At 41.2% G+C, this 25,770-nt stretch overlaps 1 long non-coding RNA gene across 1 annotated transcript; it reads left to right on the forward strand.

Annotated features, from left to right (window-relative positions):
* The first annotated feature begins 6,726 nt into the window (after positions 1 to 6,726).
* On the forward strand, positions 6,727 to 25,496 carry LOC310710155. Its single transcript, XR_014527874.1, has 3 exons — positions 6,727 to 6,815; positions 10,203 to 10,446; positions 25,427 to 25,496. It is a non-coding gene; the product is annotated as an uncharacterized lncRNA (long non-coding RNA).
* Positions 25,497 to 25,770: the final 274 nt, after the last annotated feature.

The following is a 25,770-nucleotide window of genomic DNA, read 5'->3' on the forward strand; positions in this document are numbered from 1 at the left end:
GGCAGTGGACCTTTTCGCATGCTTTGAATCTCACCTATAGGGCACATGTCAAACGCTAAAATGCCTCCATTAAGGTGGGAGATATGTGCATGTGCACACACATAATTTAAAGCCTTGAATAGAAATCCTATCCAAAAGCACCCCCAGTATCTGCCGCTCACTACATTATTATTACCGTCTTTTGGGGCAGGTTCTTTAATTTTGAAACCACTGCTTTCAACTTAAAGACATTCTCACCTCCATTTTCACAGTCTTCATGGCCCTGTGTTGTTCATCTAATCTGCATTGCAAAAGAGTGCAAAAACAATTGTTTTCCAAATTCCCTTTCTGTTTACAAATGATCCATCAATATTATTAATTAAAATGTTCAATTTTTACAGTTGTGGTAGCTTTCTTAATTGAGCAGGCATGAGATATATCTAACTTGTTCAGCAAATAATATTTCACTACTGTATCTGTCTCTTGCTATATATGTTTATACTGCTACTGAAATTGGCATATAATTGTAGGATAGAAATACATTTATATTGATGCTATTATTGTAGCACCATTTTTTTCATGATCTACAGCACCTTGTTATTTTTCTGTGAATGCAAATAAATAAATATAATGAAATCTGAGCTAGTGGACTCATTACTGTATATCTTGGAAGCTATAAGAATGGGAAGACTGGAGGATGCCTATAACCTAACATTTTCAGGGAGATACATTTGCACAGTAAGGAGTCAGAACAGGCTGAAATGTGCCAACCTTTGTTGGTATCTCCAAAATCACAGAAAGTATTGTACTGTAGGCTAGAGCACCAAACAAGGGGAGCCATCTTAAGAGAAAGAATGTGAAATCATTAGGAAACAGCAGCTCTATGAATGTCAGAATCTAAAAATATGGAGTCTGCTGATGGGAGAGGGATGGAGATTCCAGGCCTTTCATTTTTAGGAATAGTATAATACAGACATATGCTATGATATAATATTGTGTGCTTAATTTCATTTGAACTTTTGGAAGGGGTAGTGACTGAAGCCATGACTCTCGTAGCCATATCCATCATGAATTCTTATGGCTTTATGCACTAACATTCTCTTAGTCGAAAGTACTGCCTCTGGCTTATATGGCTCAACACCTCTTTTGCCATTTCCAAAGAAGCATCTATTATTTTAATCTACTAGGAATTCAAGAGAAAGCAAACAACAACAAAAAGTATGGATCTTTAATGGGATTGAAACTGGTGGCTATTTTTCTGGGATTGATTGAATGGGATCATTAAATCTCTTTTGTTGGCTTTAATAGAGAATGATTGAAAAATCAATGGATACATACTTCAGATCACAGAAACGATGACATGTCAAAATGTCACCAGGGATGAAGAGCTAATGATAGAGCTCTGAAGAAAATGGATAAGGTCTCCCTTTGACTGCAGCACTTGCCAAGTTGAAAACATGAAAGTTACTCACTGAACAGCCTTTTACTTTTTGAAAGCCTTCGACAATCATTGTGACTCAACGTATATCTGTCTCTTTTTCTTGAAGGAATAAAAATCATAAAGAAATCTCAGGAATGATTCTTCCTTGCCAATATGACGGTTTTGGGGGGAAGGGAGAAAGACAACATCTCAGTAGATGCTCTAAGCATCTTCCAACTTACACATGGAACGGAATGCGATAGGCAACAACAATAAATTCAGTGATGGGGGAAAAACAGACACATCAATTGATAGTTGATGTTTAATGTCCCCTTTCTTACAGTGTATTGTTGCTTGTGGCAGACATTCTCAACACATTATAAAGCAAGGTGAATGACGTAAATTTTGCAATACAGTTTTCTTTGTAAACACTCAAAGAAGCTGTTATTGTTGTTGCTATTATAATAATCAAGTAATGGGCTGAGGATTTTGATACTGGATATGCAGACTTGGATGTTTCTCTCAGGGTGTGTGTGAATCACAGATATTCTATCTTATAATGAAGAAAAAGAAGAGCCATGGGGAGAAGGAGGAGGCCACCAGGTGGTGGCTAGGGTTTCCTGCAGGTTATCAGGATCTTGGGCCCTCCTGTCAAAATACTGTGCTCCAGGGAGGAGAAGACCTCTACGCTTCCATTTTGGTGGCTAGGGCACTACTGTGACTCCAGTCCACCAGGCCAAGTAAATATGATATTAAGTAAAGGGAATATGGGGATCAAAGGGCTGGGTAAATGGGAAGGGATTAGCAGTATATTCTTCCCCAACTCAGATTATAACCCAAGAATAATCCAAGGCTCTCGGATGGCCATCCTTTGACACAAGCATTATTAGTTTCCATATTTCCCAGGTGAGCATCACTGTCATCTTTATATGATGGCTATCCATAAAGTTAACTGGATTGTGCTAAGAAATATATTGTCTTTTTCAGTTCTGAGGCTACTGAAAGTGTACTTCATAGGCTGAACCCAAATCCAAAGAGAGAGAGAAGGCTCCCTTCTGTTCAGTCTTTTCACACCCCACAATACATCAACTTTCAAGGAGAATTCTGCTTGTTTGGAGTTTTGCAATTGAGCGACCTGGTCTGAAACTTTTGAACTTTCTTGCAGATTGGAACACAAGTCACAATTGGATTACACATTTTTCTGAATTTTGCAATTCGTGTTCTGTGTGCAAAAACTACAAGTATATTTGTATTTTTACATATTTTACATATTTTACATTTTACATGAATGTTGCATGTGGTATACTTATTTTATTGGAGAATGCACTAAAAAGCACTGAAAAGTGTTTCTTTTACAGTAAAGACGTGCTACAGAGACATGCCAGTAAGACTGAAATGGGACAAAATTAGTTGCTCAGCCCATCCTTGAATACTGTCTTTAAAATTTCCATCTGTGCACCAGTAGAGTGTTCTTTGGGAAAACATGAAAGACACAGAAAGATGGCCAGTGTAAAGTGAAGCAAGTCTCATTGAAACAATTCCAGTAGAAAAGAAAATGCAAAGTTAAGCCTTCCAGCACCTTTCATACCTGCCTGACCAAGTCCAATTTGTAGAGAGTCTCAAGAGTAATAAAATCCAGGCTGGCCCTAATCCAGATACTGGCACATTAGAGCTACTGCAAAAGATGAAATCAAGTGTCTTTGATCTAACTTCTGAACAGCACAGAAAAAGAGTCTTTAATAACTACATCATAAACTTGGCACATCTTTCTCTGGAAGACCTTCCAAAGCCCGAGAATGAATATCTTTTGAAATTATTGTTAAGATCTCTTTTGTATGTGCTAGTTTCTTGTAGCTAAAGGTTATGCTGTAGGAGGCATAAATACCTGCTATGTTTTATGTATCTGACTTGTTATTTGATATAAATTCTTTCAAAGATATTTTTACCTACACAAAATCTTGAGGATGGGTAAACTCACACTTTAAATAAATAAAATAGTTAGATCATTTTAATGCAGAAACATTTCAAAAATCAATTGCAGAAGATTCTATGACATTCCCGGTGATAGTTTAGTAAGCATGAAACACAAACATAATTGCTTGGCTTCTAACTAGGTGCTTGGAAATAGAACTATTCATGTCATTCATGGAGGAACTGCGATCCAGTGGAAGATCCTCCAACAGAAAGGAGATAGGCATTTTTTGCCAGTTTCCCCCTTAACCCCACTGCGTTGCTTCTCATCCTATTCTAGATGGTCCCCCAATCTCCCAGAGCTGATTGGTTGGGGCATGGAAAGACCTCATTCCACCAGGGGCAGTATTCCATGGCCAGAACTGTGCTGAGGGAACAATTCCACCAGCAGAAGATTAGATAGGATTAATTGTGTGTGTTTTCAGATGGAGCATGTCAGAGTACAGTTCTGGTACTTCTCAGGTGGATGCCATTGTGGGCCGGAATTTTCACCACCTGCTTCCTGTTTTTACATACTTCTGAGAAGCCCAAAATGAATATTTCAAATCAAAATGGAAGCTGGTTGGGTTTTCGAGTCTACACTTTTTTTTAAAGACCTATCACTCCATTTAGCTCCTAGTTGCTCCTATCCACCATTGGTCAAGCTACAGGGTAGGGCCAATTCATATTTACTTTTCTTCAATCTGTCTCCAGTGTTGTGACGGGGTTCTTTAAGTTTTCCAGCCAAGCCTTTACTGTTGCATGTGCACACATTTGTGCAAGGGCCTTTCTGAGCTGCCCTAGCCATCTACCTGAATCTAAAGAGAATGAGGGATGCAGCGTGCATTTAATTGACCTGTATCAGAACCAGGAGCAACCCTCAAACAAGCTAGGATAGGGAGACAGCTTGCCATAATTTTTAGCCGTGATATTGTCAAACCGGCATCCATTCAGGGCTGCCTCAAGTAGCCCAGTGACTTAATGTAACAACTTCATCGTGAGTTCTGGCACCTATTTTTCTTGGGGGGAAAGCACTGGTTAGGATCCAAGCCACTGGCGCTCTTAATAAAATAATAATATGATGAAGTTTCAGAGCTGTGACGCAAAATTTTGTTTCTGTTGCAACAACAACAACAACACCAAATGTAACTTGGGCACCAGTTGTGGTGTACAAACGTGTTCACCAGTAATTAGTATGGCCACAAAGCATGTGCTGGTAGTTGCAGTCCCAAACATCTGGAGGGCAGCAGGATGGTAAAAGCTGCTTTAAGTAGATTTTTTGTGCTAGTGTACCTCCGTGTGTGTGAGAGAGAAAGAGAGAGAGAGAGAGAGAGAGAGAGAGAGAGAGAGAAGAGAGCAGTTTAATATACTACTCCTGAAAGCTTTCTTTGGGCACAGTCCCAAAAATATGCCTGTATTTGTGCTTCCCTAGTAATCAGTCAAGTCTCCCCATTGTCGGCGTGTCTAAATATTTCCCGTTTATCTCATACTCTCCACTCAATGGCATGTCTTCACGAAAGACTTCAAGGGCTTCATATCTTCAGCAAACACGCTTGTAATCTGTGGTCCTAATTTGGCTGCAGGCTGTGACAATTAAGGAAAGTATGATTTATACATGGACACGAGCAAAGTTGGGGCCAGTTCTGTTTCAAATAATGGAGTGCTAATACCAGTCATTTACCGGTGGCTATAATAGTACCGGGTCCCTTAAAAAATAATAATTGAAGGATGAGTTTTATTCTACTTAAAAGCCAAAGTGCCTGAAGAGAATTTGTTTAACTCCAAGCTTCCTTTTGGGCAAGGAGCTACACTAGCTGCAGGTAGCTGGCGAAAACAGTGCTCATGACTACCCATATCTAATTCATGCTGCTGTGTGCAGCCCTAAGGTCACAATTATTTCTGAATTCCACAACAAATGGAGACTTGATATGATGGCTAAAGCAGAATAGCTGGAGATTTCCCTCCCCCTCCCCTAGCTACAACCCAGAGAAGTCCTCTTGGCTGAAAACAATATGTCACCTCTAATCTTATTTCCTTTTCCTAGCCTGTATTTTCATTAACCCACTTTTTATTTCATAGCCTGCAATCTGACACAGTACTCGCTTTGTTTCCAGAATAATTGTGTGTGACTTTACAAGGGGCTAAATTGATGGAATGGATTAGACCAGTCTGCAAAAGATGTGTTCCCCTGCTGCCCTCCCCCCCCCAAACAGCTGTTTTCCAAACAACTTCATTTGGGAAGCAGAAAAGAAACGAGATTTATTGAGCACTCATTCATAGCTTTACTTTTAAATAAATCCAGTATATCATGGACAATCTGTGCCTTTTTGTTGTTGTTACCCACTGCAAAGTTTAGACCTATAAAATAGATAAATAAATTGCCATTAATATCTGCCTGCCATTTGGTAATTTGTATATCAACATTTTGCAAATGAAAATAGGATCATGCTTGTAATACCCTCAATTCTTAATCTGAAGATCATAGTTGGCGTGATTTCCTCTATTATTGCTCATTGCTGCAACTTTTCTTTGTGTTTCTTTTCTTTTTTAAAAATATGAAATTGCTTCTGTTCCTCTGATTTAACAGCTAGGACCATGCTAGTTCTAGAAAAAAAGGACAATGCTGACCTATAACCTTTTAAAATATGCCTCAGCTGCTAAAGTAGGAAATGGAAGACAGTGAACTGCATAGTGTCTTAATGTTTATTTATTTTATTATTATTTATGAAAATTATTTATATTTCATTTATTGTGATAAATCCTATCAAGGTGGCTTACAAGATAGTCCATCTGGAGAAGCATCTTGAAACTCAGGAGTCTGGCAGAATAAGTTTGTCCTTTTGATGGGACTTTTCCCAAAGCTCCAAAAATTAGTTATCTAGCTCACAGATGGCCAACATGGTTGCATCCAAATTTTGTGGACTACAACTACCATTGTTCTTAATACATTGACCATGCTGTCTGGGGCTGAGAGGGGGTGTAGTACAAAACATTAGGAGGGCACCACAATGACCAACCCTGATTTAAGAGTTATGTTTCTCCTTCAGCTCACCAACATGACATTACTTGGTTTGAAAGTTTAGAAGATGGAGAAATATTTAAGCTATGTGTTTCAGCCAATTGGTTTCATGAAATTTATGGGAGTGGGGTTTCCTTTGTGAACACAGGACTTTCTTTTGCCCTGGCTTCTCTTATTTCTTAGTATCAGTGAGTTCATTCTACTCTGATCAGCAGCACAATTAGATGCAAGCATGTCAAGCTGTAACTATAGCCTATTAGGAACTTAAGGTTTGCTTGGGTTTTTGTAGCATCTATAGGAAACAGTGGACTCACTTACTAAAGAAAAGCATTCACTGTTAACTCTTTTGCATCCACAATCCCTGTTGCAAAGCTCATATATTGTTGAACCAGAATTGAATCAAGAATGACAGGAAGAAACTCAAGGATAAACAAAATATAACTGTTGGTACATGTGTGTTTTGTTTTTATTCCCTGTGTACTAAATGATTTTTTAATTCAAATATTGCAACTTACATTTGTTGAATTTTTTTAAATTATTTTTTACAAAACAGAGAAGGCATTCAATCACTGCACCAAGGTAAGGCATGCACCAAATACAAAGGCAATTGAAAATCAAGCATTTTCTTACTATGGAATTCACAGGGTTCAGATTAAAATGATATTTGAGGATATTGTATTTCCCAAAAGATGTTGCCTAGAAATAAACCATTTAATGTTTATAGGCCACCCTCAGGACTCACACAGCATGTGAACATTAAATTAATGAAGCTTGTATCAGCAGAGCCATTGGAGAATCTTAGCTATAGCACAATCCTAATTCTGGTGAATCAATTGGGGGTTTCCTCATTGACTTTAATGAGTGAAAAATGCACCCTGCACCGGTCCATCTCTTTCTTCCTAACAGTGTCTTGCCATCTATGAACAAGTGTGCAAGCAAGGGTTTTGTATAGGGTGGAACCCCTGGGCAATGATTATACTCGCACACTAACAATGCATCCTTGCTTGTCAGATACGAACAGAAAACCTTTGCAGCTCTAACACTTACCTTATATAAAAAAAATAGCACTGATCTGTGAACATTTTTTTTAAAGCATCAAATGGTGCCTCCCTTTTGGTCATTCTTCAGGGGTTGCTGAAAGTGTTGATCTGGTTAGGAAGCATCGCCAAGAATAGGCTTTCAGAAGTTGCAGTTCAGTGACATCTGGAGGGTCAGTGGTTCCCCCACACCTGTTCTAAATAAACTTAACTTGCCCTTACCAGTGTCAGAAAGTAGCCAATTCTGACTACATTATCAGATATAGCCCACAAGATAACCATGATCCCTGACTGCTCCATCGAGTATGCTGTATTTATGCTGATAGTGCTTATAACCTTCTAGCGATCCAAATTCAGTAACTGAACATTCCTTGTGGCTGCTTACTGATACAGTTGGAAACTGTGTAAGAGACGGTGTAAGATAGCTAAAGGAGGAGATTAAACACAAGCAAACCCACACCTGATACCTCAAGAAAAAATGATCTGTTAGTGAATAAAAAAGGCCCACAAACATGAAAGGGGACAAGGATCTCTTCCATATGAATCGGAGGAAATAAGTTTCACAAAAACTATTGCGTGGACAGGCGGAGTCCCCAGATCCTGCACGGTCCCCCCGTCATGTGAATAACGACTCAAGACAACGTGCTATGGGATTAAATTGGCCACAACTTTATTAAATTTCAAATGTGGGTAGACCTTGGCTCAGGCATTGGGCGTTCTCCCTCCCTGGTCCCCAGCCGGGGACCTAGGGAGCATCAGGGTTATCCAGTGTGTGTGGGGGGGATGGGCCGGCTCTGGAGAACATATGTTCAAGCAGAGATGGCCGCCCCCGTAACGCCGCCGCCGCAGGAGGGAGCAATGATGACCTTTCGGTGTATGGCCAAAGCCTCCCTCCAGAAAACCCCTTTAATGGGGAACCCTGGTATCGCCGCCGCAAGAGGAAGATGGACAAAAGGATTCCGCCCAAGGCCTGATACCGCCAAAGTTGTGACGTTTTGCTACGGGAAAGGCGAAACCTGCCAATGCAGGGAAATTCCTTTCCGGCCCTTTAACAGCGAGCTTAACGTAGCAGCGCCCGCATACCTGTGAAGAAAAGTTAACCTGCAAAACCTGTGAAGAAAAGTTAACCTGCAAAATAAGACCTTAACTGAGGGTGGGTAGGGTGGGAGAAGCTCTGGAGCCAAGTGTGGATTCCTAGGTAAGATCCTCCCTCTATTGTGTGGGCAGGTAATCCCTCCCCTACCTGGCCTGGTCTCCTTGGCAACACTTCCCCCAGGTGGGATTGGACAACTGACTGAGGTAGGCGGAGACCTCCAGGTATCCCACCTGAGGGAAGGCAAAGCCAAGCCTATGCTGTTGGAGCCGCTCCAGATCTAGGGGCTGCACGCGTCCACGCAAAGGGCGCCCCCCATTTTAAGCGGGGAGCGGTCATTCTGAACATTTTCCTTCTCCTATTTGTAATATGCATGCACATGCTGCAGAAAGACATGTTATTAAAGCCAAGCCTTTTTTTGGAAGAGCGTTGTGTACATGGGCCTTCCTTTGTGTATGTGGGTTTTCCTTTGAGGCACATCCTATGAATAAACATGTATATGGAGGTGATGAGAGTAAGTGCTGCCATGGGATGGCTCAAGAGTGGGGAAGCATTGGTCATCCAGATATTGCTGAACCACAACTTCTATCAGCCCCAACAAGTAGTTCAGCAAGATGCGGGAGACCAAAGACTATTCCCACCTGAATTAGCTAGTTGGGGGGAGATGAGAAACAGTGTGCACACAAAGAGAAAAGTGGGATAGAAGAGGGGTGGAAAGAGGGGAAAGCAAGAAATGGAGAAACACAAAAGGAGTAACTATACTAAGAAAAGATGCGACAGAAGGGATGGGAATGAAGGGAATAAGAAGGGGTAGATGTATGGAAGAAAACAAGCTGAGGAAAAAGGGTGGGAAGATGAGTGAGAAAAGGGAGGGGACAGGAAGTCAACTAGAGGACCAATGGGAAGAAGGATGAAGGAAAAGACAGGAGGAGCTTATCATTCTCTCCTTCCTCTCTCACACACATGGCAAGGACCTCTACTCTCCACGGAAGAGGCAGTTAGTCATGGCAAGGATTTTTTGGGGTGGCAAAACAAACAGACATTTTATGGGAGAAGGGGAAACCGTGCAAAAAAAAAAGCAAGAAGTATTACATTATTGTAGGCAAGATTAAGAGAGGGCACCTGATCACCCTTTGTCTCTGACTTAACATTAATAACGTGAATGTGTGTGTGGTGATCTGTGTTGCCTGTTAGTAACAAGAGAATGTGGTTTTCGAATGTCATGAGAAGGTGAGGTCTTTTATCTTAATTAGTAGATTAAATACAAGGAAGCTCCTGGCCAAGATTCTTGAGAAGGAAAATGCATCCATACCATACCTGCCCATGCTCATTTCACAAGTTTTAAAATATTCAATCTGTTTTCCCTGTAAATATGGTTGTCATAGTCAGGGCAGATTCTGACTTGGCAATCTCATAGGAACAGAAGAATTTGTCTTATACTGAGCCAAACCATTGGTCCACCTAGCTTAGCATTATCTGCAATCACTGGTAGCAGCTCACCGGGATTTCAGAAAGGGGTTTCTCTCAACTCTACTGTAGATGCTTGGAATTGGACCTCCTGCATGCAGCGGAGCAGATGCTATGGCCCTTCTCCAATAAAGGCATAAAGGCAACTCTGCAGTATAGTAATTAACACAATAACTATACAAGTGTGTCATAATTGCTATGTCTTCAGACCTCCTTTTATTCCATGTTAATTTAAAGGAACCCAAAGCCACTTCTCCAAGTCAATGCCAGCATGCCAGTGTTGTCCATTCAGCTTGGTCCAAAATGGCAATGGAATTTCCAGATGGCCTCAAGCACAATTCTCCTCCGAGCTACGAGTGGCAGGCTGTGCTGCGTCAAACGTTTCCAACAAACGTTTGAGCAAACAAGCAAACGCTATGGGAGGATGCATACCAACCAGCATTCACCGTCTAACAAAGGAATTCTTGCTAACATTCAAGCAGTAAGTGAGCATTATTTACTGCTAGATTACAATAGAATTCCTGTGGTATCACATATTATATTCACATTAAAACCAAATGAGCTCATCGTGATTAATGTTACCACAATGAATGCTGGAGGAATTAGAAATGATTACCCACTCATTGTAAAGGGTTGCTGATAATTAGTGCTATTACACAAAAAGGTACATTTTAAGCAATCATCATAATTAATTCATTCTGCATTGTATTATGCAGTGCCGATAACAATGAGGTCTCCTGGTTCTTCCGTGGCTCTCACATGTACATCTGTCAACTCTCCTTTTGTAATGCCTCTCTCCAGATTAGTGTCAAGTGACAAACACGTCAATGGTTACCTGTGGGGGATCATATCCTGTTTTCTCCTCTTAAATGTTCTGCTATAGCAGTGAGTAAATCATTTTTAAAAAATATACAATAGGCTATGCAGAATAATCTCAGTAAATATGAATGCCTTTAGCTAGGGCAAACAAAGTAGCAATGATCTAACATTAATTTTTTTTAGATAAAAATGGAATACTTCCACCAAATGTAACTTAATCCAGAGGTGTTTGTTTTCATTTTATAACACTCTACGCTTCCTCTGAGGAGCTCAGAATGGCTCTGAGTCATCCCAGAACAGGTTCTGAGGGTGGTGGTGATGATGATGATTTGGCTTCTAAGTAGTTTACATGATGTACCAACCTTTCAGCAAGTCTGGGTTGAGGTCAGCTTAAGGTTCCATCTGGGCACCCATATATACTGCCTTATGTTGTATTAAAGCAGGGCTCACCCAAACGTAAGGCAGGGCAAGATGGCTACTTCAGGCAGGGGATGTTGAAGTGACACTGCTGGCAACCTACCTAGCCATTTCCCTCTGTTGGATGGCAAGAGTTGTAAACACCATGTTGACCTGTCTTGTGCTTAACACCTTGCTGCTCTCAGGTGTTGTGGAGAACTCTTTCTTGACACCATTGTTGAAGAAAGTGTCAGCTGCCAGTCCACTTGGTTTCTATATGCCAAATGGAAAGCGTCGCCAAGTCCTTTGGGCCAGATAGTAAAGTGCCTTGAAAGGAAGTGGGATACAAACCAACTACATATAACACTATAATATCCTACCTTACGCATATTTTCTTTATCAGATACAAGTCCTTTTTGGAGTTTAGCAACTTTGAAAGCCACTCCAAACAGCATAACCACTGGTGTGTCGTCAGACGGTCAGCAGTTGATATAATATCCTACCACGCTCTTCCAAAATATTAATTAAGAGCAAGAAAGGGAAGTCCTATGACACATCTAAGAGCGCTTTTTAAAATGCAAATGTTATGAGAACTTGCTTTGTATCAGAACTTACCACATTTTAATCAGAGCTGGGTATTTGCATGAGAGTTGTCGAATCGTGCCTTAGGCTGGGTTTCAATATGCCTCGGAGCTACAGCAGAACTGATGCAAAAAGCCCAGACTATTAGTCCATATGGAAACTCTCTCCCCCCTCCCCAGCAAGTGACAACTGATCTGTTTTGAGCAACAGCTCCAGCAGTATGGTAACAAGGCTTCAATGGCACCTAGAGCAGCTCTGTAAGGTGCTGTTTCAATGACCATCATCCTCAGTCTTAAATGAGAGCTAAATCTCCACCTTCCATGACAGCAGTCTCTCCATTCAAAGTGCTTCTGCTTTTTCTTAAGCTGTTGACACCAACAGAGTGGGAGATAGTGGTGTTTCACTAAGGATTCTTGGATGGAGTAAGAGTAGAGCAACACAACTTTCTCTGGCCAGAGAGGCACTTGCACAATGGTCTGCTGTTACTCTAGGATGTACATCAGCAGAGGGCAATTGCCTCTCCCACTCTGAATCCATGGCTTCACCCTCTGGAGTTTGATTACATGGTCAGGACCACAACCATCAGAAGACTTGGCTGACTCTGCCAAGAGGGTTCTCCTTCCACATTGTTCTTGATTTCTCATATTTCCCCAGGTATGGGTTCAAACAGCCATGCCGCTAAGACAGCCATGCCATTGAGATAAACATAAGAGCAAGAGCCCACTTTTAGATAACACCACTTAGGTACAACATCATAAATTCAGAAACATTTTCCTAGTGACTACATGATTTGCCCTTTAGGTAGGTCTCCTTTGTTACTTAGCAGCATGGTATAAATCACTATTACAAATGCCCTTTCCTTGAACAACTGTCATACATTCCCCTCTTCCTTTGTGCTTTCTGACAGTTCCAACTTGCATAAAACACCTGAAAATCATGTTTTCAACAAATGTATTCACCTGTGGATGATAAAATGAAAGAGGTGGCGGCTGATAGTGCTGAATTATAGGGTGGTGTTTAAAAGCTAAAGAAAGATAAAGTCTTGAGGTCTGCAGAGTTCAACATCCATTAAAATGTCTATTTTCAATAAACCTAGCTAAAAATGCAATTCAGCCATTCCTTTTTAGTCATGTCCAGAATCACATTGACAAGGCAACTCCTTGCTGGCATTGAAGACATTGCAATTTCCCCCCTCTTGAATAACTTTGCATATTCTGGCATGATAGCGCAACAGGAAAGTGACATGACCTTCATTGCATCAATTTACAAGTGCGTAATATAGTTTAAATAGTGAACACTATATTCCTGAGAGCAATGCTCACTGATGGAAATGTTCCTGCTCTCATCTCACATTGAAAGGAAATGGGTTAACCTAACATGCTTATAGTTTCTCAAAAAAACCCCCAAAACTTTCTGCAACTATATATAAAAAAGGTAGAATGAACGAATGTTAATAAATGCTCTTTGTCTTTGAAGTAGTAGAAGGTGGTGGTGTCAGACAGGACAGCATAATAGGTATTTAAAACAGTTGGAGGTTGGAAGCGATGCTTTTTTCAATGCAACAACAAACAACCCCCCCCCCCCAATAAAAAAACACGGATGGAATTTGTATAACTTGGTTCAAATGTTGATTCTAAACTTCATAACTGTGTAATTAGCCACAGAAACTCGGCAGCCTTGGGGTCAGAGAAGCTTCCATGTACAAAAGGGTGTACCCTGCGATGAGCGGTGTGGGTGGCGCTGTGGTCTAAACCACTGAGCCTCTTGGGCTTGCTGATCGGAAGGTCGGCAGTTCGAATCTGTTCGGCAGAGTGAGCTCCCGTTACTCTGTCCCAGCTTCTGCCAACCTGCCAGTTCAAAAGCATACTAATTTGATAATTAGGTACCACTGCGGCGGGAAGGTAAACGGTGTTTCTATGCACTCTGGCACTCGTCCTGGTGTCCCATTGCACCAGAAGCTGTTTAGTCATGCTGGCCACAAGTGAGCGCTGCACACCATGGTTGCCTTTGACTGGACTTAACCGTCCAGGGTTCCTTTACCTTTACCTTACCCTGCTATGAAGCAATAAATGCTCATTTCCCATTGCACATGTGGAACCTACAGGAGCAATCGACATATTCTGCATGCAATGACATATGCACGACCCTCTTAAAAGTTTAGACTTCTTTCTCCAAATAAGCAGCTTGGGAAGGTGGGTTTAAAAATTTGGTGCTTTATCTTGCATAGTTTCCATTTATTTTGATGGCACTTGTTTAGAAGAACTTCCCAATCATACTATGTCACTAGCCTTTTACATGTTTTTTTTTTAAGCATCAGTGCTAAGCTCAGAGAAACAGGATACAAATGTAAATTAATATAAATTGCACACAATCTGGCACTACTCGTATACTGCTAATGCAATATGTTACTGTGTTTATTCTAGAGCAGCAGAGGTACACTTTTTGCTCCAACCCTGACATTATGTCTTTTCCTTTGACCATGTTGATCATTGATTGTCTGAGGCAAAAGCACAAGGGCCTACTGTCAGGTAGGGAATGTGTATGTCTGGGACACCTGCACAACTGAGTGCCATGATTGTGCACAGACCCACATGCAAGCAAGAGCCAGCACATTGGGGTTTCACCAAGATACAGACTCTGAAAGACTTCTTCCAGAAATGGACCTTCATGTAAAATTCGTTGAGGTGTGTGGGGTTTTTTTAACAATCAAGAGGTGTATAAATTTTATTAAATAAATAAGTAATACTTGATTTGCACAATGGGACTTGTTGGCTCCCTCATTACTACAGCCCCCTGTATCCTAAAAAGATGCTTCCGAAAGATGAAGGACCCTCCAGAACAGAGGTCGGCAACCTAAGGCCCATGGGCCAGTTCTGGCCCATGAGCCTCCCAGAACCGGCCCATGGCTGGTTCCGTGGATCAGCGTGGGGATTCCATGGTTTTTGTGTGTGGAGCAAGCACCTTCCCCACCACCGTCAATATTTTCCCACCCCTCTCCATCACTGCGGCGGAACCACCTCCCTCCTCCCTCCTCCTGGTGCAGCAAATTGCCGGCCAGACGCCTGCAAAGGTTTGAGGCCCTGGCCAATGGATGAACGGCAGCTGTGCATGTTTGAGAGGAGGAAGGGGGCTGGGCTGAGCTGGCCAAGCGCAAGCCCCGAGAGAAGCCCCTCTGCTGTATGCGCATGCATGCACACACATGCACTCTGGCCCACCAAGAGGTTTGTGGTGCTGTGAACCAGCCCACCCCCCAAAAAGCTTGCTGACCCCTGCTCCAGAACAACATGTGATGGAGCTCTGGTGTGTGTGTGTGTGTGTGTGTGCGCGCGCGTGTGTCTAGTGTGATGGAATTTTTTTTTCAAGTCCCTACATTATTTGATTCATGATACATGATTCATATCCAAGTTTGCTAGCACTGAAGAACAGGTTAGAAATGACTGGCTTATTCAGAGAAATGACTTGGTTGCAACATTGCCAGACGTATATCCTGCTAATCTGATACATGGTACCTATTGCACTATGAATTGAACTGAATGAAGACACTGGATTTAGCAGAAGGGTAGTTGACAGGATGGCAAATGTACCAGTTGCACTGCTACTTATTAACATCATTAGACATGGGTGCCTTCATTGGGGAGGCCTTTGGTACTTGTCATTCCCTCATCATCAATCAGCGGCAAATCCTCGTGAATCCCTAATCTAGGTCTCCCAGGTTGATTCTAATAATTTTGCAAGGAGCTGCCAAAAATTACTTATTGTTCTGTTAATCATTGCTAATAGGAACAGAGGATGTTTTGAGATGCCCCATGAAAATCATACTAATTAGAAATGTCTGAATTCATACAACTCCTCAGAGATTAATTTATTCATCATAATCAGTTAATCACTTTTTTCCTTACATAATTAGACAGTGCCTGGTGGAAAGGAGAGCTCCTTTTGTTCTTCTGGAAAGAAGAAGACTACTGTATGAGCTGACAGAATGCAAGGCTGAGATTGTAGGCTTGCCTATCAATTCACATTCAAAGCCTGGACATGCTGATTAGAGCAGCTGCCTTTATTACCCATTCTTCCAAAAATCAGTTTTTTTCCCCACAGCAGATATGATTTTTGCTAAATAGAATACACATTTTCCCTATTGGAAAAGAGATTTGCATTCATTCTTACTTTACAGAGTGATGGAAGACCTTGCTTCCCAATGTAGGGTGTTTTCACACATTCAACATGCCTTCTTTCCTTCTATTTGTGTGCATGAGGGATCATTAATGCAGGGCAGCTAGTGGAAGAGATGTGTTGCTAAACAGAATGCATATTATAAACCAGGCTTCCCTGACCTGATGCCATTAGAACTTTCAGACTACAACTTCCATCCGCCTCAGCCAGTTTAGTCAATGGCCAGGGATTATGGGAGTTGTAGTCCAACAGCATGTGGAGGGTCCTAGGTCGGAGAAGGCTATTCTGGACAAAGCAGCCAAGCGAGATTGAAAGTGCAACTCTACACATTCTGGTGTAGATCCTACTAACTCCCAGATAAGTAGGCATTGAATTGCAGCCTGTCAAGAAAAAGCGTCCTAGCATAATACGTTGAAACTAAAAGGCAGGGGATTTTTATATTTAGGTGTATGTTACACTTCGCTCTTTTACATGGCGCCATCACATAAACTGCCAAATCAACAATCCACCCATTTTCCAGCATGTGAAGTGGTGGGAGCATTTTATTTCAGGTAACAAACCTTACCAATGACTAGGTGCTATGTTGTGTGGCAGTGCTAAATCTGGTGCCTTCGGCCTGAGGTTCTGACCCTCAGTGTGGTCAAAAATTAAGAGTACAGGGGAAATTATTTTTTTGCACCCATTGTGAACATATCATGCAGGCAGCAGTGGCCATAATTTGAATATTACTGGCATTCTCTCAGCAACTAAAGTAATTCATGGAGACATAGTTAAGTACAGAAGAAGAGGAATGCCCATGAAGAACAGCATTCAACAGCACAACAGACTTCCTCGGGAGGTTTGGAGATCTCCTTCCTTGGAGGTTTTTAAGCAGAGGTTGGATGGCCATCTGTCATGGATGCTTTAGTTGAGATTCCTGCATTGCAGCGAGTTGGACTAAATGACCTTTGGGGATCCCTTCCAATTCTATGTATCTATGAAGAGCCACCATACTAGACTGAACATCAAATCCCTCAGAACAATCACAAATGAAGTTGTGAATTATGGCCCCAGAAGGGAAATAGTTGCCCTGCACATTTTGACCTTTTCCGTATTTATGCAGATCAAAATTTCTTCGATTTTTGTTTGCTTAAATCCCAGAGTTCTGTATCTGGAACCCATCAATGTACTACATGGCGGGAAAAACACACATGGATCATAAGCCCAGCCCTCCCATGTGAGCACATGGGAATGGAGTTAATGGAGAAATGGGGGTTGGCAGAAGGAACTCTAATCCCCGTATTCTCCAATATCACCAAATGTTCCAACACCATGAATGGATCTCATAAAAATAAAGGGCATCCATGTGTAAACTAACTCTTGCTTTTCGGACGGCTTTGTCTTTAGATAAGCGAAGTGGCATACATTGAGGTTTCCTTAAAGGCTAAGTGGTAGATTATTTTTATTTTTCTCATCATGCATGCAGCTTCATCTGCATTTACTGCTGCAGGTACCAATATGTCTAGACCGCCTCTTTTCTCATTTACATGAATATTTGGGGATAATTAATCCTTGCTCAATACACACTGTAACAAAGTTTCATTTGCAAACAAAACCAGAAAATGCCCAGTGTTGGCTACCTACCTAATGTTTTCATGCATATGGTGACATTTACTAAATAATCCTGAAGCTTCACTGGGAAACAGCAGTGTGTGTGTGTGTGTGTGTGTGTGTGTGTGTGTGTGTGTGTAGGAATGGGAGGGCTGGGGTTTTTTTCTTATAGATTTTTATCACAAGATCTATGCCTTTGTAATGAGGAGATACAACAAGGCTCAAACACATATATGAGGGGGTTTAAGCTGCACCATGCCCATTCTTATACCACCACCACCACCATATGCACTGGCCACTCCAGCTCCTTTGGACCCACACATTAACCAGCAAATTGAAGGGGCATATGTATAGGGTTTTACCAGAGATGCGCAATCCTGACTGACCGTTTCCCTGTCAGCTTGGAGTAGCTATATGCTCTCATTGCTCTTCCATGTGGGAACATGGTGCAAAACCCTGAGGTACAGGGTTGGTGCTTATGGAACGTGTAGGCCTAATTCCATAAATCCCTCATAGGTGAAAAAAATGACACCATACCATTCAAATGAACCCTACTAATCTTAAGTTGTCATTGGAGGTTTCTTAGATAATCATTAGTAGTGATTAGATGTGTATCTGCAAAATGGGGGCCTGTACAAGATGGAATCTGCTAAACTGGTCAAACTAGTCGCTTTGTAAGATAATGGCCTCAACTGGCCATGTTGCCTTGGAGACAACTGAGCTATGATGAGTGATAGACGTTTTCCCCACCCCTTCATCTGACTGGAGGCAACGTATTTTTCTGAATAGGAGAAGAATAGCCAGGGCTATGCTGCATGTTTAGCGCTGACTGGAAGATATAAAGAAAGAGGCTTCTTGCTCTGTGCATGCATGGCTATGTCTTTTGGCACCCTTCTCACCTGAAAACTTAATGGAGAAGCAAAACCCGTTAATGCTATGAGCCCTCCCATCTTATGTTCAGGTTGTATATATCTCTCTGTGTAAATGAAACCATATATCTTAAAGATACCACAGTCTCCACTGACCTTCATTCCAAGAAAACCAAACTGGCACTCCTGAAGCTCAGAGATTGGGATGCATTCAACAACATCCACTATCTCAGTTTCTTGTCATAGGCTGTTCATGACTAGTAAAGAGCCCTCCAGCTCATGCCACTGCCCTAGGCAGCTCCCAAATAAATAAATACTTAAATCTTCCACCTTCTGGAACCATCAATGTGCATTGTGTGTTTTAAAAGTACTAAAGAGGACAGATCACAGCCTCAGGGAGAAACCAATGAGCATCTATTACAGTTATGTATAGTTAGACTTAGTTGCAATACGGAACAGAGATCTGATTATTCATAGACTGTGATTGAATATCCTGACGTGAACATCAAAAACAAATATAATTCCAGTGCAATAGCTGAATTCTATTTTTACAAAGGATTTAATAGTATTTTAAAGATAAATTACATCTACGCAAAATGAATGAAAGTATGCTCATTTTCCACGTTTGGATAAGATTAAAGTGTTTATTAGAATTTATTAGAACCATTAATTACTTTCATCTAATTTATTCTACTTTTGTGTCTGAGTAGAAGGCGACTGGATTGGGAGAATTTCATGCATTCCTATAATTAATTACATATCAAATTTCTCAATAAGATTCCATTTTTTTCCTGTCTCAAATGGTATTGATTTTTTTTTCAAATTACAGAATGCCAATATTAATTATGAAAACATTATGAGTTTCCATTTTATAAGCATTGCCAGATTTCATGCATGCAGAATGAGAGTTTGATGTGTGAGTGGGTGGTCCAGTGCAGAAAGTGTTGGGTAATGTATACATCCATATAAACCAATGTAAGATGTAGTTATGAATACATTTCCCATGAAGACATTTCACTAAAGCTGTTGAAAAATATAAAAGGTCAGGCTGTTGCTGGAAAGCACCTGTTAATTTCCTGAAATTCCAAGTCTTTTTATGAGTCATGTTAATCATTATGTTGCTTGCTCCGAGGCAAAGATATGCTATGGGGTGAAAAATGTAGAGCCCCATTAAGTCTCACTGGTTAAGTAAGGAGCTATGTAAGCAGGTTTTTCCTTTAAAATGGGGCATTTAAGCCTAGATGAAAATCTTCCCTCCTGAAATCTCTCTCTCCACCTCTGAAAAGGCATCCCTACATTATTTGAATCTGTGTTTCTGGTTCTCAGATGGAGTGGGTTTACAGAAATCCTGCCTGAAAGACTAGTGGTGTCTATATGTTCTTGTCCAAATATTTCCATTTTTAGGCTCCAGAGATTCGCGTAAACTAGATAAGACCCAGATAAGCAGCCCAAGAACCTGGGGCTCATCCAACCCAAACGCAGATTCTGAGCATGGGAGGTTTGTGGACTTGACTACTTCAAAACAGGAAAATGAGAGACTTGTGTCTCTGTTAAGCAGATGCTTTACTTCCCAAAACCTTTCAAGTCACATGGTTCCTGGTAGGTGTCAGGGGTGAGGGTGGGTTGTGGATATGAAACTTTTTAAAAAATATATAACAAAAATAAATATATCACATGCATAATTCCATGCATTGATGTGAGCTGACACAGCTTAGCACTTTTCTCAACACTCCACTCCATAACGTCCGAAGAAAGCTAGCTCTGAGGGTGAGGGTGAAGTGAACATGGAAAACATTTTGGTGGACTCCTGTTTTGAGCCCTTAAAGCAGGCATCCCCAAACTCGGCCCTCCAGATGTTTTGGGACTACAATTCCCATCATCCCTGACCACTGGTTCTGTTAGCTAGGGATGATGGGAGTTGTAGTCCCCAAACATCTGGAGGGCCGTGTTTGCCTATGCCTGCCTTAAAGGAATAAGACATTGTTGGCAAGTGCGTTTTATGTTTGCTGTTCAATATGTTTGCAATGAAGTAATAAGCATTAACTGCAAAGGATGTGTGGAGTTCAGATCTGGGCTAGTACATTGGAGATTAAATTTAGATAGATAGATTCTCTGCCTTTCATCCAAAGAGCTCAAGTTTTGGAACCGCTGTCTTATATGATACAAAAACTGCTTTTGAAAATCTCCTACATTTCAAAAGGGTTTGTCTTATGGCACAAGGCAGCCCAGATCCCTTTCTGAGCATGTGGAACTAGTTGTGAGGGCCTTTTGACCCCAGCCATCATTTCTAACCTAAACCATTTGCAATATAAATCTAATGTAATCCACTTGCAGTATAACCTGATATAATCTGCTTGGCAAGAGACTTTCCCCTTCTGTTCTTGTTTGCTATAGAATTGACTCAGTTGCCCCTCAGTTGCTCCTCAGCTGTATTCTGTATGACCCCTTTGTTCTGTGAAAAATGGTACAATTGAGATGCCCATCAGATAAATGATCGCAAACTGTCTTCCTGAACATTGCACTGCTAACTCAGGGTTAACATTTGCAATCCTAAATCTCCCCTGACTAGAACCTGTCAGTGAGGCTAAGCAACTGAAATATATATACTTGGGGTGCACTGACAGGTTGAATTATTGTCTTCTGTGAACTGATCTGAGTACAAAGTCAGTTTTGCTTCAGACTTCACTTGACTTTAACCCTATCCTCATGGGGAGAACTTGGTATTATAGCCTCCTAAACTATTTGGACCTTTATGGACATAATTACATTTACAGGATGGCTTCTGCGTTTCCTTTTAAATCTGACTCAAATACAGTCTGTTCATGTAGCTGTAGAGATTTTCCAGAAAATTCCTGCTCTGTGAGGTAATGGCTCTATGAATCTTATCACTTGAACACATTTCTACTTGCCTTATTGTTTTTGAGAGATAAATACAGCAAATCTCAGATCATTCAGTTCGATTGATGTTGCTGGACTTTCCACTCATTAACAAATAATTTCCAGATAGGGACACTCAGAAGGCTTGATAATCCTTAACATTCCCACAATGCCTCTCTCTTACTCTGAAATAATGCTGGCTATCTCTTCATTCACTGGATGAAGTGCTGAGCACCTTACAAATAGATTTAGATATGATAAGAGACAGACAAGTGTCTAGGCCTAAATTCTGGGCTTGAAATTCATGAAAGTTATGGAAAGTAAAAGGGGGGGGGAGAGAACAGCACTGAGTGTTTAAGGTTTTATTTCTGACAAATGACAGCCTCTGTTTTTCAGATATGTGTTATCTAAGCTAGTAGATTTTTAAAGAGCAGTTCTAAATGCAAGAGACGGGAAATAAGTAGGACAGTAGCCTGAAAAAGCAGCCGACAGAAGTCGAAACACAGCATTCAGTTCTGGCATTGCTCCCCCACCTTCAAGGAATTACCTTCACTTTCTGCACATACTTTAGAAACTAAAGCAAGAACTACTGAAGAAATGTGGAGGGGGATTGCCATCTATTTATTTTGAAGTATTTCTCACTCATTTTTCAATTGTAGATATTCAAAGCAAGTTACACAAATAATGATAAAAGAGAGAGCAAATAAACTGAAATATTGCCTACTATTGTACTTTCCAGAAACAGCTGCAGATATGTTTGCTTCAATGAACTTTTCGAGCTGGGTGGAAAGGGCTCTGCATTAGGAGTTCCTTTTGTACTGTTTTTAAACATATCTTCACGGATGTTTCTGTACTGTTTTGAAAACCAATTATGAAAACTGTTTTTTATGATTTGTTTGTAAATCACTTTGAGGCACATGTAAAAGGTGATTGATAAATTGGTCAATAAATCACACAAGCACACACTACTTGCCTTTTAATTTACACAGTTTAAAAGATGGCTTACATTAATCAAAATCAAACTGGCATCAGCAGCAACTCTGTGTAACAATGGGCTTTGTTCTGGCATTAAAAAAAACCTTCCAAAAATGGTGTGAGTTGAACATCTCTAGGGGTTCTTTTCCACACTGGGGGCATCAATAATGAAAAGGTCCCATGTGTCTAGCAGCAACCAGCCTCTGAATCTGTGACAAGCAGAGTAGAGCCACTGAATAAGATCACAATGACCAGCTTCATTTTTGGGAAAGCGTGTTCTCCTTCATGGAGAGCACGTGCTGCAGTGGGGGCCGCCAGGACACTCCAAAGTTGGGGGTGGGCTAATTGATCGTTGGCCACTGATGCGATTGGGGCTTCCCTTGTTGTTGGGAAAAGTTAATGTTGCCATTTGTTGATTGACAGCCAGAAATGCTAAAACTCATTGCATGAGGCTAGGGCCTCCTTTTTTCGCCCATGCATCGGATTGCCCGTCCCCCCCTCCCTAGAATTAGGGTTGTTCGCTTTGACCTTGCTATGCCTGTCATGGGGTTGTCAGCTCTTGGGGCAGGGGCCCGGTAGGAATTTTGTCCATCTGGCTGATTGGCTGGGGCCATTTGGTTTTTGCCTACTGCGTAGCAAATTGTCACAACTTGTAAGGTTGTGGTTAGGCATTGGTTTATGGTTTGGTCGGTTGAGGGGCATGGATTGGCTGTGCCTGCCCCTCTAATGCTGCTGCTGCAAGGGATTCCGTTAAAGGAATCGGGGGCTAACTATTGCTTGTCCACTTTGTCAAGGGGGCTCGGGCCATAGCAATGAGCTCCTGGTTGCATTTGGGGTGAGGGCAGGTTCCCTGCTCCCTCACTACCCCCCAAGTGTATTCCCCTATTCTGACTTTCGCATCATGCGGATGTCAGTCTGTCCCCCATGGTGGGGGCAGATAGTCGCAACCAGTGCCTAAGCAACCACTCACATTTTTGTATTTTAATAAAGTTGTGGCCAAAATTATGCCAAAAACCTTAAACAAAAAATTCTGTGTGATGTGTGAGTTATTGGGGTGGCCCTGAGGACCTCGACATGCAATTAGTTATCCTTTTCTTATTCCTGGCCTCAAACCATATGCAGTATTAAAGACTGTGAAGTATTCTCAGAAACAAAGAAGCAAAGATCACCAATGTTGAAGCAATGATTCTTCAACATCAACTTCGTTGGACTGGACATGTTGTGCAGATGCCTGATTATCATCTTCCAAAGCAACTACTCTATTCCAAACTTAAAAATGGAAAGTGCAATACTGGTGGTCAACGAAAGAGGATTAAAGACTGTCTCAAGGCAAATAAAAAAAAAAAGTAGGATAAACACTGACAACTGGGAAACACTGGCCTGCGAGTGCTCCAACTGGAGTACAGCCTTTACCAAAGGTGTCATGGGCTTTGAAGACACTCAAACTCAGGACAAATCTTGGCAAATCCACACCGTGATCAATTCCTGCCTGGAAACCAATGTCCCCACTGTGGAAAGACATGTGGTTCCAGAATTGGCCTCCACAGTCACTTACGGACTCATTGTTAAAACTGTTTATGGAAGACAATCTTACTCGGCTATGAGTGATCGCCAAAGAAGAATAATTCTCAGAAACGCACAGGAAGTCAGTGAGGATATTTTAATACTGATGAAATGTGTTCAAATTGGCTGTCTCCAGTCAGCAGTTTGGCAACTACATTTTACATTTATTGAAGTGTGCAAGTACCCAAAGGCATCCACAGATATAACACATTGCAGGGCAGAGCAATCTTGACCCCTGAACAGCTGCATGAGAGGGAGTTTCCATATGCCCAGCCCTGAACAGCTCTGTTAGCTTTCTCTTTGCTTCTGTATGCCTATATGATTATAGCCCACAATCAATCGTGAAATCTGCTAAAAGAAAATGGCATCAATTCACCTTCAGACTTTAAGGAACACAAAGGAGAACAGGAAGCCCAAGTGCCTCACGCCTCCAGTTCCCTGGTCTTCCTTTTATTTATACATCTGTTCTGCCCTTGCATCAAGAGATTGCACATCTCAAAAGAGGAGAAGTTGCAACATTATGTTGTTGTTGTTGTTGTTTAGTCGTTTAGTCGTGTCCGACTCTTCATGACCCCCAGGACCAGAGCACGCCAGGCACTCCTGTCTTCCACTGCCTCCTGCAGCTTGGTCAAACACTGTCCAACCATCTCGTCCTCTGTCATCCCCTTCTCCTTGTGCCCTCAATCTTTCCCAACATCAGGGTCTTTTCCAGGGAGTCTTCTCTTCTCATGAGGTGGCCAAAGTATTGGAGCCTCAGCTTCAGGATCTGTCCTTCCAGTGAGCACTCAGGGCTGATTTCCTTAAGAATGGATAGGTTTGATCTTCTTGCAGTCCATGGGACTCTCAAGAGTCTCCTCCAGCACCATAATTCAAAAGCATCAATTCTTCGGCGATCAGCCTTCTTTATGTTAGTATGAAGAAATGCAGAGGACAGGAAGTATGGGCTAGTGTGCTTCCTATTCCTCTCTATCTCGTAACCACAGAAGACTCTCTGAGTTATACTGGAATGAGAAATAAGCTAGATAGTTTTTAGTCCTACAAATCATGTTTAAAAGACAATGGAGGTCATTCATTTCCCAGTGGAAAAGAATAACATGCCATAAGCTATTTTTGGTTCCAGTTTAACAATGTTAATTGAAATCCAAACTGGCAATAAGATTGCTGGAATTTCAAAGGCTGAAGACAAAGGTAAGATGTGGTGTCAACGTAGAAAGCTACGTGTAGCTTAAAATGTGCAAAGACAGAAAGTGACAGAGTATAATTATTACTCTAAAGGAGAAGAAGAAGAAAAAACAGTTCTTAAGGTTCATTTCAGGCATACTAATTTTAGAACACCAGTGAACAAGAAAATCTTCAAATGTCAGGCTAGTTAAAACATAAGTCTGCAAATTATGGATGCAATCCAACTGCATTAAAATCAATGACAAGTTTTGCAACTGAATTAAATAGGAGGTATATTGAACACGGTGACTTTATTATTCCATTACCTAATCTGCATCTGTGTTTATTTACAGCCCAAAGTGATTACGCTCCTCATTTTATATGTTAGGGTCGTTAAAATTGTGTTCTTGTTGTCACTTGTTGGTTTTCTAATATGTGTTTGTATTTTTCTTTGAAGAGAATTACCTGGAACAATATACCAGTCAAAACTCAGGCAAGAAACACCCAGTGAGTGCTTCAACATCTGTGGCTAGATTACAGAATAAAAATGAAATGTATTTAAAAAACGAATAAAGATTTATTAAAATGCAGTGTAGTCTGTTCCTTGGATAATAGTATGACTATTACCAATAGCAGCTATTAGTTGCTTTGGGATAGAAGCTTCATTTTTTCTCACCTTGAAGTAGTCAAGAATTCAGTGTAATCTATGAGTTTTTGTTGTTGAAGACCAAGATAGAAGAAAACGGAGTATACCATATAGTGCCTAGACTAGTGATACTACTACTAATAAGAGGATAAATGAC

Source organism: Podarcis liolepis, assembly GCF_965112155.1.
Source record: "Podarcis liolepis genome assembly, chromosome: 6".
Taxonomy (NCBI): Eukaryota; Metazoa; Chordata; class Lepidosauria; order Squamata; family Lacertidae; genus Podarcis; species Podarcis liolepis.